The 14,740-nt window shown below is 41.0% G+C and overlaps 1 long non-coding RNA gene across 1 annotated transcript in view; it reads left to right on the top strand.

Annotated features, from left to right (window-relative positions):
* LOC134839199 (uncharacterized) overlaps nucleotides 1–12,705 on the top strand; it is a 33,824-nt gene extending 21,119 nt beyond the window's left edge. The window contains exon 3 of the long non-coding RNA XR_010162370.1: nucleotides 11,986–12,705. This is a non-coding gene — a long non-coding RNA (uncharacterized LOC134839199). The remainder of the gene's footprint in view (nucleotides 1–11,985) is intronic.
* The last annotated feature ends 2,035 nt before the right edge of the window (nucleotides 12,706–14,740 follow it).

The raw sequence follows: 14,740 nt of genomic DNA, 5'->3' as shown, positions 1-14,740 counted from the left end.
TGTTCATCTTTCAGTTTGCCCCTCAAATGTTCAATCTCCGGCAGAACCGGTTTATCTATCTGCATCTCATCTAGTGTGGGTCGCTCTGGAAAGTTGGAACAGCTCGACAGCCCATCGTCCGTTTCTGACTTAAGTGATTTAATAAGGCCTGAAGAATATTTAATTTTTTGCAATCGTCTCAAGATACAAATTTTATCCCTGTGATTGGGACAATCAACAACTTCATTTTATTTTAAGTTCTCAATCGTTTCATATTGAGTTTTGACCGGCAAAGCATATCCCAGTTTCCTCCCTCTCTGTATCGTGATCGGTATGTCAAGGGTATTCAACAAGACACTGACGCAGAGACCACTCTTCGTTATCGAAAATGATCTTCCTAAAACAGCAGCACTTTGACTATTAGGGTTTGGAACTATACATACTTGCTTACTGTCACTTAGTTCATTGTAGTTTTTCATCCTCAAGCTCACGATTGCTGCTTCATTAGCTTTTAGCCTCACTCTCCTGCTCAAGAATACCGGTGCTTTGTTTTCATTTGCCATTATTAAATTTACCGGTTTGATTGCGTACCTCCTATCCGGGTTCCGTATCCTGAACATTGCATTATTTAGATCAATCGTTACGTCGAAATTCCTGATGAAGTCTCTGCCCAAAATGAATTGGTCAGATTCATCCAGGTTTTCTACCACGATAAAGCTCATCCACAGGTTACGTTCTCCCAAATTGAGGGCTATTATCGGCGTCCTGCCTAGCACCCGAAGGGCCCCTTTGTTCGCAGCTGACAGCCGTATTCTCGAGTCTATCAAATCATCTTTGTTGAAGCCCATTCGCTCCCAAGTCTCAATTGGTATGACACTCAAGACCGCTCCCGTGTCAAGTAACCCACGTAACTGAGTCTTCTTGCCACTTATGTCCAACACGTGCCCTGTCACGTCTGCTTCCGTTCCGATGTGCATTGCATCTTCTTCAAGCATAGCACAGTGTCCAATCGATCTTACCTTCAATTCCTCCTTCCCTACATAGATTTGTCCAATCAGGTCTTCGTCGCATGTTATCATCGTCTTGGTATAGATGTTGATTCCATCTATGTTTAGCATAACCTCGTGTGGACCATAAGCTTCAGTGTATCTGTTATCAACACGTACCGACTTGCTGCCCCCTCTCGTGAGTAGTGTCCTTAGCGCTCTAGAAGTAGTTTGTGGACTTATTCCACTCAAGTAGTCTGCATACACGTCAATGTGCATTAACGTCTGGTCGCTCGGCTCGCTCAAGTTTCTAGTCACCTCGTGGCCGCCCACTGTGATTATCGACATTATTCTTGCTCCGATTTTCGATATTCCAAAGGGTTTACCTGTCACCATTTTCACGGTGTTACAATTCCCGTTCTTTGTTGAGCCCGTTCTAGCCTCTGGTACTACGTTCGTTCCGGTTAATGCTTCGTTAAAATTCTGTCTCTCGATCTCCAACTTTAGTCGTTGCTCTATTTCTTTCGCTGCCAGATCTTGTTTCACTTTGGCAATTGCTTCCGTCGCCGCTTTCTCATAATTTATCTCCAGAGAGCTTCCGGCTGCGGATTCTAACGCACCGCTAACATGTGTAACAGCTTTCACTGTCTTCGTCGGCAACTCGGTAATTGGTGCCCCTAAGTTCCTAGATTCGAACTCGTTTTGCCTGTTCCGCTGATTCTGCACCGCCGCTAATGCCAACTTATGTTTGGGGTGATTCTGGTCCTTGACCGCTTCCCAGAACAAGGGACAATCCATTCTGAAGTGCCCCTCCTGGTTACAGAAAAAGCATCTGGCGCCTATCTTGATGATTAAGCCATTATAGTACTCTTGTTCCTCCATCTGACTCATATCCTCCTCATCCGGTGCATAACCTAGGCTCTTCATACCTTGTTTGTACGTTGTGCAGTCAGCCACATGATGATCCGCTGACCCGCAGTTCGCGCATGACCTGCGCTTATCCATATCATCTCTAGGTTTGTACCATGATGACCTCTGGGGTTGACTTCCCCCTTGCGTGTTCCTGTTTTCAGAATATGAGTACTTCTTAGGTTTCATTAGCATGTATTCTCTCGATTTCTGTCTCATCTCTTCTGGGGTGGGTGCGCTGTCCTTCGACAATGTGTAGTATGTTGCTAACATTGTCCTTAAGTCATCACTTTTCACCCCATCAATGAACTTCGAGGCAATGCTAAAGTTCCGTCTGTTTGTCGACTCCTCTGGGTCACTCCTCCTTCTCAAGCTCTCGAGGTCATCTAGGAATCGATCTATTGACTCGTCGTCCCTCTGCCTTCTCTTTTCAAATCGCATCATCGCTTGGTGACCCTTCATGCCTGACCCGAATCGATTCAGCAATATCTCGAAGATTTTGTCCGCAGTGTCGCGTTCTTCCTCCTTCTTTGCGACCACGCATTTTAATGCCGTTCCTTCCAAGTTGCTCAGTATGGCTGTACATGCTTGCCTTTCGTCACTCAAGTTATCTTGCTCTAGATGTAATCTCATCACTTCCACCCAAGTGTCAATGCATCCATCGGAGTCGTCTTTGAATTCCTTTGGCTTCTTGAATGTCTTTCTCGTTTTTCCCTCTCTCCTATCGCTCGAGTCAGTGTTCCTCGTGGCGAAGGCCTCTAGGGTCCTGTTCATCATCTCCCAAGTGCTGGCCCATGTCATAGCATCCGGTCCTGTGTTGCTGTTAGCTGTTGCATCTCCCGGACCAGTCGTTGTATTCGACATTCCATTCTTCATTATTGTTTTCGCAGCTGTCGGTGCTATGCTTATTGCATCCCTGGTTATGGGCAACGGTGTCGATTGCCGTTTGTTCCTTTGTGGTTCTACAAAGTCAACTCTGGTGCCTTGCGTACGATCCGCTGGCGGTCTTTCTTGTGAAGTAGAACCTCTCAAGATTGCATCCAACTTCGCCTGTATTGCACACGAACTCTCGGCCTGACTCCTGCTCATTGTGTCCATTCTCCTTTCTAGGCTCCCTAATTGGCTGTTAACATCATCATATCTGTTCTTCAAATGTTGCATGTCTGTTTTGATGTTCTTTTCTCGTTCTTCATTGGTGGCTTCTACCTTGTCTGACATTTCCTTGAGTCTCTCCTCTGTTGCCTTAGCCAGGTTGAAATAACTGTCTAGATACTCATGCTTGTTGTATCTTATCTCCTTTCTTATCACCTCTCTGTCTTCTTCACTGTTCTTAAGTCTTTTGTCGATCTGATTTAATTTCGTCAACAAATCGCCCAGCTCAATGGTAGTCTCTTCAAGGTCAGCCGTGGGTTTCTCTTCGGCCGTAGCCTCTGCTTTAGCTTGTTCCTCATTCTTGCCGGTTTCTGTCGTCTTCGTGCTCACTGTACCAAATGTTCGTGCTCTTTCTGTTTTTGGTTCTTCAGTCACGTTTTCCTTCGATTTGAGTCCGACCATCATTGCAAACTTGTCTGTGAAGGATGTCTTTTTCACTTGAGAGTCGTTTTTCACCGTCTCTCGGGTATTGCCTGTTGTGTCTTCCAATGCGTCTATTCGTGAAAACTCCACGGTTTTTTGACTTTGGTCTTCCACGTGGGGCATCGGTGTGGATTCCGTTGTCCTCTTCTCCACTTCATCTACGCTCTGGTCTGGTGTCTCTAGGTCGATTTCGATTGTGGGCTCCACCTGTTTTTCCCCCACATCTTCTCGTGTCTTGCTCTCGGTGCCACTCCTCGTACTGACCATGTTAACTGAAAAGTTCTTCTTTGTTATCTTTGGGCCCGTTGATGTCGTTCCGCGCAGCGATGAATTATATTTCGTGTTCGATCCACTTGACCTTTTTTCGAGCACCGGTACCCTACTCCGCCTCATTATTTCTATCTACAACTGCTTTTATTTACAATTTTATTATATACACGATTCTATTCTAGGGTTTTTTAAAAATTCCAAGGAAAAAGAAATTAACAATTCGCTAAAAACCGTTTTTCTTGAACTCTTGTAAGCTCTTTCGAGTTCGGTTAGGATAGGGAACGTGTTGAACGTGTTGTTATACTTGGTGCTTCAACCTAACCTATTACTTTTGTAGTACCCCCTTCCTAATGTTGTTCCAAGGCTTTCTCTTTACCGTCCCAAGACCGTTCAGCGTTGTCCCAGTACTTCTCGTTGGTACCTTTAGACCAGCGTCCCAAGACCAACGTCCCAAGACTAACGTCCCAAGACCAATGGCCCAAGACCAACGTCCCAAGACTAACGTCCCAAGACCAATGGCCCAAGACTAATGTCCCAAGACTAACGTCCCAAGACCAATGGCCCAAGACTAACGTCCCAAGACCAACGTCCCAAGACTAACGTCCCAAGACTAATGTCCCAAGACCAATGGCCCAAGACTAATGTCCCAAGACCAATGGCCCAAGACCAATGTCCCAAGACTAACGTCCCAAGACCAATGTCCCAAGACTAACGTCCCAAGACCAATGTCCCACGACTAACGTCCCAAGACCAATGGCCCAAGACTAATGTCCCAAGACTAACGTCCCAAGACCAATGGCCCAAGACCAATGTCCCAAGACTAACGTCCCAAGACCAATGGCCCAAGACTAATGTCCCAAGACCAATGGCCCAAGACTAATGTCCCAAGACCAATGGCCCAAGACCAATGTCCCAAGACTAACGTCCCAAGACCAATGGCCCAAGACTAATGTCCCAAGACTAATGGCCCAAGACCAATGTCCCAAGACCAATGTCCCAAGACTAACGTCCCAAGACCGCTTCGTACCAAGACTGCTCTGGTCCAAGACTGCCCCAAAGTTGCACTGTCCCAAGACCGTGTTGCTCCAAGACCGTCCCCAGACTGCAATGTCCCTAGACTAGTTCGGTACTGTCCCAAGACTGCTTCGTACCAAGACTGCTCTGGTCCAAGACTGCCCCAAAGTTGCACTGTCCCAAGACCGTGTTGCTCCAAGACCGTCCCCAGACTGCAATGTCCCTAGACTAGTTCGGTACTGTCCCAAGACTCGTCACTGAGTGTCTGGATGTAGGATTTCTTTCTTCTTCGTTGTAGGGACCTCTTGGTTGTCTATACCTTGTACCACCACTCAAGCTCTAGTGAAAATTTTCCCAAAAACCCTCTCTTGGTTGCCAAATCTGGCCCCCCCTTTTTTAGTTACCTCTTTTTGAATGTTCCCAGCAATTGGGAGCCAAAACTTGTGTGCAGGTATCTTGTGATCACCTGTTTGTATTGAAAACCAATCGCAAATTTTTCCCACAATGCAACAATGTATATAAAAAATAAAATTTTATACCAGAAAAATAACAAAACAGAGTAATCAACCCACCTAAAATTCAAAGGAGACAAATGTCAACTTTCTTTCAAAAAAAAATGTCTGGTACCTAATTGCCACGCGTTTTCCTCCCCCCACTAGTTGTCTTATGAGGTGTCACGAAAACTGTCTATATCCGATCCCCCCTACCGATCCAACCAGCGTACCAATCTTAACTCGAGATAAATTCTGGATATCCACCTATTGTTACCACGCGTGTTGATGGCTAATGTAACTGAATCAACGATGTCGATTATTTAGTTACTCTAGTTCCCCCCTTTTTACAATTTACAACTGCCAACCTCTAACCTAGCCAGCCCCCCTGCTAACCTCCCCCCTGTTTAGCCCCCCTCTTAAGCCGAAAAATCCCTTAAGCGCCGGGTGCTAAACCTCTCTTGAGAAAACCGTAGACCTGTTTCCAGGTCTGCTTGAGTAAAAACTGCCTCAAAACGATGGGACTCCGCCTATCCAATTTTACACTTATTTCTTATAATGTGATGTGGATTCTAACGATACCCGTTGTCCGACTTGAGAACACCCTTGTGCGTCCTCTTGTGGTGGCCCTGTGCTGGTTGTCTCTGTTCTGCCCTTGACAGCTGACCCACTTTCCCACTCGACTGGTCACCTCTTCCAATCAAGTCTCCTGGTGTTCCGTTTCGATCCTCGTGAACCTCTTTCCCACTCGACTGGTCACCCTTTCCAGTCAAGTCTCCTAGTGGTCCGGTTGGGTCGCAATCTATCTAAAAACCCTTAACAACGCCCCCCACTCGGGCACCTTACCAAGGTTACTGGTTTAAATTGCTAGATTGATCGAAACGATCGGTCTTGTAAAACAGTATGTGTATACTATTTAATTAATACAAAGGTTCGATCCAACTAATTTGGTATCAAAGTCACTGTCTTTTTTCGTTTTATAGTTTTTGTTCCTATTTGTTTTCCTTTTTTGCTCGTGTTTTTGTCCCCCTAGTTGCCCCCCTTTACTCGGTTAGCTAAGCCTCGTTCGGAGAGCGTACCAGGAAGTTTTCTTGAGTTTTCTTAAAAAGCTATCACGGTACAACCGGGAGGTTTACACGTTCCCGCTGAACCGTACCACCGGTACTCTAGAATGGGCATGTAGCCCGGAGCTGTGTCAAGTGGGTTCGACTCCGTAGTCATGATGTCGTAAAAACACCCAGGAGCGCCATAAAAACACTATGTAACAGTCGCCTACTTTAGTCACATATGAGGCTCAAGAAAAATAGGCCCTATAACCATTGGCTCAAGAGTCAGGGACACTATCTCTTGTGTTTTTCCGCCTCAAGAACGGTCGGAGCCAATTCGGTTCGCTTGCGACATGAGACTAGAACCCATTACAGCTTAAAGGCCACTACCAAAATACCCCCCCACTCTAGAAATAAAAACGTCCCCATACTTAGGTCTCGGAATACCCAAAATACATGAACGCCGTTAAAAACCGGGTCGGAACAATCCGCTTAGTTACTTTTTATTGGACAGTGGAACTTTGATCCATTTCAGATGGATCAACCTAAAACTCGCCTTATCTCAACATAACTATCATAAAATACACTCGAGAAATTTAAATTGGAACTTACATATCGACGCACTTGAGTATGAGGAGTAAGTTAAAGATGAGCAGCTTGAGAATTAACTAATATAACTAAATAAGTTTTAAGGCCAATTAGTTTCAATAACGAAAGTAAGTTCTGTCTCAAGAATTGAAGTTTTCGTTTGGACCATTAGGACACTCGAGCTGTCCTCTATTCCATTGAAGGTCCACACTATTCCATTCGAATAGTGATCCTTTCTCAAGTCAATGTTGTTTTCTCCTGTTTTCGAGATAAGACAGCTCTACTCTCTTGATATTTCGTGTCGAGAAATTGCGAACAGCAATTTCCTGCCTTTTTCTTGAGTAGTTTCCCGCAATTGTTAATTCGGGTGTTCTGATCTCTGACTTTTTCACTTTTCAGTTGGTTCGAGAAAATTGAGCATGACATGCTCAATTCGAATTTTTTAAAATTAAAATTTCACTTCAAAATTGCGTATTTCTCAAGGTCAAACCCCTAGACATGACCGACTGGCACACTAGTTGGGGTAACAACAAATATATTTTACTGTGTATCGACCGCTACACTAAGTTCCCTTCGGCCAAGATTGTAAATAACACCTCTACAAGAAACGTAATTTCATTCCTAAACGATTACTGTCATCTTCACGGTTTCCCAAGAAAAATTAGAGTCGACCATGGGTCATGCTTTCTTTCACACGATTTCAAAAACTTCTGCGATAAATTTAATATAGAAATCATCTACTGCACGGTCGGAGACCACAGATCCAACGGGCTAGTGGAAAAACTTGTGCACACAATCAAATCGAAATTACTGGCAATGTCATACGAAATACCGAAACCATCTCTAAACGATTCGATCGAGAAAATCATCTGGAATCTGAGAATCTCAAAGCAAACGGCGATCGGCTGTACCCCGTTTGAAAAGCACTTTAATAGAGTAGCGAACACTAGGTGGAAAAATCTCATGTCCAAAATTGAACATTTAGATAAAGGAAAGGCTATCTTGTCAAAAGAGCGGGCTACCAACTGGGAACTACACGACGGGGCAGAGGATGGCTATCTGGACGAGGAAAGGGACAGCACTTCGGACCCAGAAGAAAACTTGCCATTATCTAGGACATTCAGACTTCGCACAAACACGGACGACAATACCCGAACGTTAGATCCACTGGGAAAAAGAAAAGCAGTAACGGGAGGTAATTTATATAGAAAGGCGTCTAACAGAAAAAATGGGGATCCTTACTTTAATCTAGTTAAGAAGGATATAATCGATTCTTCAGAGCACACTGTTACCCTCGACAATGGCCACGTTTTACGTAAATCGGATCTAGCTATAAAAGGAAAAATACTCCCGGGGCCCAAAAAGATAATAGTTAATCAGACACCCACTGGGCATAATACTCATATTCATTCGAGTTTAGCTGGGAAAAGGAAACTCTCCCCACCGAAGAAAACTGGAACATCATCAGCTGTCCATTCGAGACAAGGCACCCCGAGAACGGAGATTATCAGTCCAGGGACTAGCGCACCGACTGCGAGCTCGGCCACTCAAGACGCTCCTAAACTTTCTTCAGGTTCATCTTCCTTAAACCTAGATTCGTGGGACGGGATAATCGAGGATTACTTTGACGATGTGACCAATAATAACGTACCCCAAAACCCCTACTCCGAGACTAATCAGGGCTTAAGTATTACAGGTCATGCCGAAACCCCACCTTCGAGCTCAGAAGGGTCAGCAAACAACGACCCACGGGAGATTGTAGTCATACACCACGCGAATACTAGCGAAGGATCTCAGGATAACCCTATTATTATAGACAGTATTCCGGAACAGACCACCAGTGTGACTCCAAAGACCAGAAACTCCAGACCACGTAGAAATGTGGGCCCCCCACAGTTTTACGGAAAACGACGATTTATCGACGTGGTGCAAGAGAAAGATGACCAAGGGGCGATAACGTGTGTATTCTCGCAGGCACCGGAATTGTCTACTTTCTCTGTCAACTCTCCTTCGGATCTTCTGACTCCATTAGCGGAGGCACCCCCTAGACAGATCTTAGTCGCAGAAACTACTTTGACATGGTCTTCAAGAAACTCCCTCCCGACGGGCAAACTTGCGGCATCAACTACGAAGACCCAACTTCTAGAAAATTCTTCGACCACCAATTTATCTGACCCGACCTCGAAAGACTCTTCATTAGAGATGGATAACTACAGCGAGATCTCATCAACTATAGATTCAGATGTGAGAGCTAAACTGGATGAGTTCGAGGAACAATTCTTATAATCGTCATATCAAACCAAACTTATCAAAACAATTTTATAATCTATATTTTCGCCGGACTTTTTAATTTTACCTGTAGATACAATTGTACATGTTAATGTACATGTTGTGGATTAGTTTTACTTAGTTAGTTACCGTATTCTGTAAAAAAAAAATTGTAATTCTGTATAGACACCCTGTACATTGCTACATTCTCTTTCAATTTGTGGATTTTATTTTGCCGCTGTATATTTACCCTCTGGGCGCAGTTTGTAAAATTTCTTCCATCTTCTGAGGGGGAAAAAGGGTGTGTATAGAGTTATATAGTTAGTTTGTAGTTTCATTTTTTTTCCCGGCGGGAAATGTTGTGATTTGTTTTTAGTTTGTTATAATGACCTTCGGTATTTTAATTAATACCAGTTTAGTTACGACCATCAGTCGATATGAACGGAAGTTCAGTTGTCCTTTTTAACGTCTTAATTCAAATACTTCCTTTTAACGTTTTAACACTTAAGCTTATGTACATACCTTGTACATAGACACTAGAATTAGAACAGTTTATTAATACGTTTTCAATCTAAAACATATTAATTCTAAATTTCTATTGCTCAAGCTGTACGAAACTATTTTCTTATCGGATCAATGGGTGTCTACCCTAACCTACTGGATTTTTCACTTCTTGGTAATTTTAAGTTTTGCTATCTTAAGCTAGCATTTGTTATTCTCGTGTTTTTATTAGAATGAAATTCTTTTGAGGCAAATTGGGACATAAAACTTAAGAGAGATTTTGTTTTCAATTTTTTTTTCACCGAAGTGGGTTTCGTGATTAACAAGTCTTTCGTTGTAACGCAAGTGGTACATAGCTCTACTTTGCCTCTGTGTAGAAAATAAGCATCACAAAATTTGATTTTTTTCAGCTTTGTTTTATGATCCTCTTTCTTTTCTGACTTTCAATAAAATCAATGTGCTGGTTTCATTTTGGGTCATTTTTTGGTGTGTTTTAATTTGCGTTTACGCTTTTAAAGACAAAATAAAAACGCATTAAAAGACAAACAAACCGAACACAAAACACCATAACATTTGTAGGAGTGGTCGCTTTTGAAATATTTTTTTTGAGCACAAAGCAACACTATTTTGTCGGTTGCAAAATGTCTTCAAAAATAAGTAGTTCTATTAAATTTTTCAAACAACCTCCTTGGCTTTCAATAACTTTTTCACAAACCGTCACGCAAAATGTTGTGCCCAGAATTTTTCAAGTAACTGGGCGGCTTTGACTTTGTCTGAAACCTTTTCCAACTGAGCATTCCTTCTATACAAGCACAGCGTTGAATGCCAAAAAATCTGAAGATTCGCGTTTTTCATTTGAAATTTTTTATACATTTAAGTTCGAAATTGCCTTTTTTGGAGAAAATAACAGAATGTTTATGCTTGGGGTGATTTTTATTCAAGACAATTTTGATTTTTGTCATGTAATTTTTCGCCAAATCTGAGACATACATTACGAGGCCAAACTGTGCATTCTGTGAAATGTACGTGGATTCCGCAGGAGGCGAAAATCAGATATGTCGCGGAATCCGGAACATTACTATTTTTCATTGATTTTCTCTGCTATTTTGGTTTCCAAGAACAAATAGCTAAAACACTGTGTTGCTCAAAATCGCTCCAAAAAAGGCAACTTTGCGGAATTTGCAACAAAATGCGTGGAATCCGGAACCAGTTTGTGGAATCCATGAACAAATAATAATATATGTGTTTAGTAAACTTAAGCTGTCGCGGAATCTGCAACTGTAAGTGGAATCCGTAAATTATAAGCGGATTCCGCAAACTCTAAGCGGAATCCGCAAATTGTAAGCGGAATCCGCAGATTGTAAGCGGAATCCGCATAAATTTGTAGAAACTACTTACAATTGCGAAATCCGGAACAACTACCTATATTCGCTCGTTGCAGAACCCGCAACAAAATCAAGGTGCCGACAAAATTTACGTTACAGCTTTTTGTACGCGGAATCCACTGAAATTTTGTAAATGGAATCCACTTACATTTTGGAACAAGTTTCAGGACTTGTCTCTGGAATCCAGGAAAGAAAAGACACAAAATTATCCAGTGCACCGTTTGGCCTCGTAATGTAATTTTTTAAACTGTCATTGTTTTTCATGATGTTGTGAGAGTTTAATTTTTGGAGTTTAATAACCAACAATCATTACACATTCCAAATTCATGTTTTATGTTCAGATTTTTTTGCTCAGACTTTTGGCGCGACTATGAAATTTGAGCCTGGATCCGTGTCTGGCTTGACTTATAAAGTCTCGAACCGTGTCCTGAACCAATAAAAATTGCTTTGCCTCCGGTTAAAATTAATGGATTAAATTGTTGTTCTCGACCGTTGCTTAAAACTTCGTATTCTGTTATTTTAAAATGACTTGTTGGACTATTTGTTTTCGGCCGAGGTTTCTTTATATAAAAATATGGCTGAAATTTTTTGATCAGAAAATTTTGTGGGCCAATGAAAATTATCGCTTTCACGACGTTTTTGAAACCCTGATCAATATTCATATAATATACGGCAGCTTGGTTTGGCAAGATTTCAACATACCAAGATCTCTAATAACTGAACTTCAAAAAATTAAAGCTCTCTTTATTCAAATTATTACCCTTGCAATCGGGTATTGCAATCGGGTACTAGATCTTGCCCCGTAAAAAATTTTGTTGACAGAATGGTCAATATTGTAAATGATAAATTTAGGTTGAGTTCAGAATGATTTAGTTTAACACTATGATTTGACAAACATTTTCTGCAATATTTTAACTATTTTTTCGAAATGTTTCAACAAACATAACAGGATGTTTAGAAACTGCAGTTTTAGATAATCACACGAACTGCAATTGTATCCTGAATATTCCAAAAATTGAATTTCATCGACAAGTTAACCCTCACTTGCTCTGTGGCGAGGACTTGACAAACTTTCTCAATGACTTGAACAAAGTAAACCGCAGGCATCTGCCCGAAGAATCTGAATTGCGTTGTTTATTGACTCCAAAATTGCGACAAAGTATTACCAACTGCGCCGGAAACTTCCAGAGATCCGAGGGGCGATTCGAGGAACAAACAATCAGTGGTTCGACTAGCAGAGCAGTCGATTTGGCGCACTTATTTGAGGTTCACTGGAATAGAGAAATTCACGAGCGAATGCATGACCTTCCTAGAGCAATCAGAACTATAGTAGATATCCTGCAAAATGAAACAGAAAATAAAAATGATGATCTTGAGGCTTGGAATCAGCAGCTGAGGGAGTATGCCGATGATTTGAAATATATAGTCGATGAATTGGAGCGAAGGTCTAAGTACGTTACTTGGAGCAATTAATTTCAGCAAGCAATTAAGTTTGAACTATATGGGCATGGAGTTGAGGGCTGTAAGCTCAAAACTCATTGTTTTTTATTGAAAATACTCGTGTCTCAAATTACCTACCTTTATACGAGAAAAGTAGTTTAACACATATATTATAACCGCAATTTCAATTATTATAAATTTAACTTTGTAGTTTTTACTAAAAATCTTGTCTGAAAAATTTTATTTCCCATTCTCGGATCTAATTAACAATCTCAACCCTATGATAACTCCTAAAGAATCTCCGCCTCTCTAAATAAAATAGTAAATTGGCACATAAGTTTTCTATTGAGAATCCTAGTTTTGCTGCTTTCTGATAGTTCAGAAAGTCCACGAATTGAATCTACTTAACAATATTTTCCATTTCTTTTTAGGGGGAGGGGGGGGGGTGTTACGTAAACCTTTAATCTCATCAGAAGAACAAGAAAAACTTCGAACGAAGTCAGTTCTGATCTGTACGTTATCAATGACAGTCAGCGTTGAACCAAAATTATTTTCTTATATGTTTTTCTGCGCTGGACTTTCATGGATAAAACTCGATTATTTTAGGTGTTCATTGTCATTCTCCATAATTAAAACCGATTGATACAATTGATTAGAAATGGAAAATAATCTTCTTTTTTAATGACAAAAAATCAATTTTAACAGATTATAATGGATTATTTACACTTGCGACATTTTCCCCAGTAAATATCTACAAGAAATTGAACTTGCTTGAACCTTAACAACTTCTACGATTCTTCCCACTTGGCGTGGAGGTATCCCGGTTGCCCTGTATCCTAGGGTCTGAAAAGTCCTTTTTGCAGTATGTACAAATATGAAAGTTTTTTTTCCTGGTAAAAATAGAATGATGGCACTTTCGTTGGTCTGCTCAAAATTTGTCGGCTTAAGTGTGCATGAATGATTTTTAGCTGTAGGCAAGTATGATGGTATTTGCGAGTAATTTTCAATGTAGTTTCAGGGGGGATTTAAAATTTTCTCAACATAAAAAAATATATCTTATTTTTTGGCTCAGCTAGTTTCTGCTGTAGGATTGTCGGCTTTGATTCCAGCTTGTTTGCCTAGAAATCTTGTGTGATAAAAGCAAGTTTTATCATAATGTATGGGATGAGGTTTTTCATTGGTCCATTTTTTTGATAGGCTTTGGAAACGTTTTTCACTTTTTTCTTTTCCAGTCTTTTTGATTTTTCTCAAGAACTACCCTTTAAAATTGACTTTAACTGGCGAGAAAGGCTTGTGGAAACCCCCCTGCTTTAGCGACACTTCCAAAGTTTTGTACTGAAAAAAATTTTGCCTACGGAAAAATCTTAAGCTTGCTTGATCGTAGTGGTTGTGTTTCACGTCTGTTTTTCTCAGATTGGGTTTTTCATACTTCCAAAAAAATTATGATTTTTTAAATGAAAACTATTCCATTGGTATTTTTGTTTTCAGATCAATTGGCGTCTAAACACGTGTTGAGGCTTAGTGTCCGCTCAAAAAAAAATAAAAACTTGCTCAATGCTAGTTCTTGTGTTTCCATTGCTTTCCTGAGATTCAGTTTTTTTCATGTTCGTATGTTCTTTCCTGAGATTTCATGTTCTTTCCTGAGATTCAGTTTTTTTCATGAGTTCCTATGACATCCACTGCTTTTGGTGTTTTTGTTTTCGAATTAAATGGCGTCTAACGACGTTTTTTTGCCTTTGTGGAGGCTCAGAAAGTACTTAAAGCTTTCTTAATGCTAGTGGTTGTGTTTTTCGTTGCTTTTCTGATATTGATTTTTTCGTAATTCCAAAAATTTGCTGACGTTTTTATGACAAAAATTTCTTTAGATATTTTTGTTTTCGGATCAGTTGGCGTCCAACCAGAAATTCTTGGCTTGTTGAACGCTCGAAAAAACTAAAAGCTTGCATAATGATAGATGTTGTGTTTCTTGTCAGTTTTTCTGAGATTGAGTTTTCGTGTTTCCAAAAATATGTTGAATTTTTTTATGACAACAATTTTTTTGGTAAGTTTTTGTTTTCAGATCAATCGGTGTCAAAGCACGAGTTGTTGGCATAATGGAAGTCTGGATTTTAATAAGAGCTGGCCTTATCTTATTGATTTTGCTTTCGCCTGTTTTTCTTAGATTGAAGTTTCGTACTTTCAAAAACATGTTGAAGTTTTCTATGAGAACCATTCACTTTGGCAATGTTGTGTTCGGATCGATTGGCGTCTAACCACGTGTTGTTTGGCTAGCCGACACTCTATGGAAG

This window comes from Symsagittifera roscoffensis, chromosome 2, assembly GCF_963678635.1.
Source record: "Symsagittifera roscoffensis chromosome 2, txSymRosc1.1, whole genome shotgun sequence".
Lineage (NCBI taxonomy): Eukaryota > Metazoa > Xenacoelomorpha > Acoela > Convolutidae > Symsagittifera > Symsagittifera roscoffensis.
This window is presented reverse-complemented; position numbering and strand designations above follow the sequence as displayed.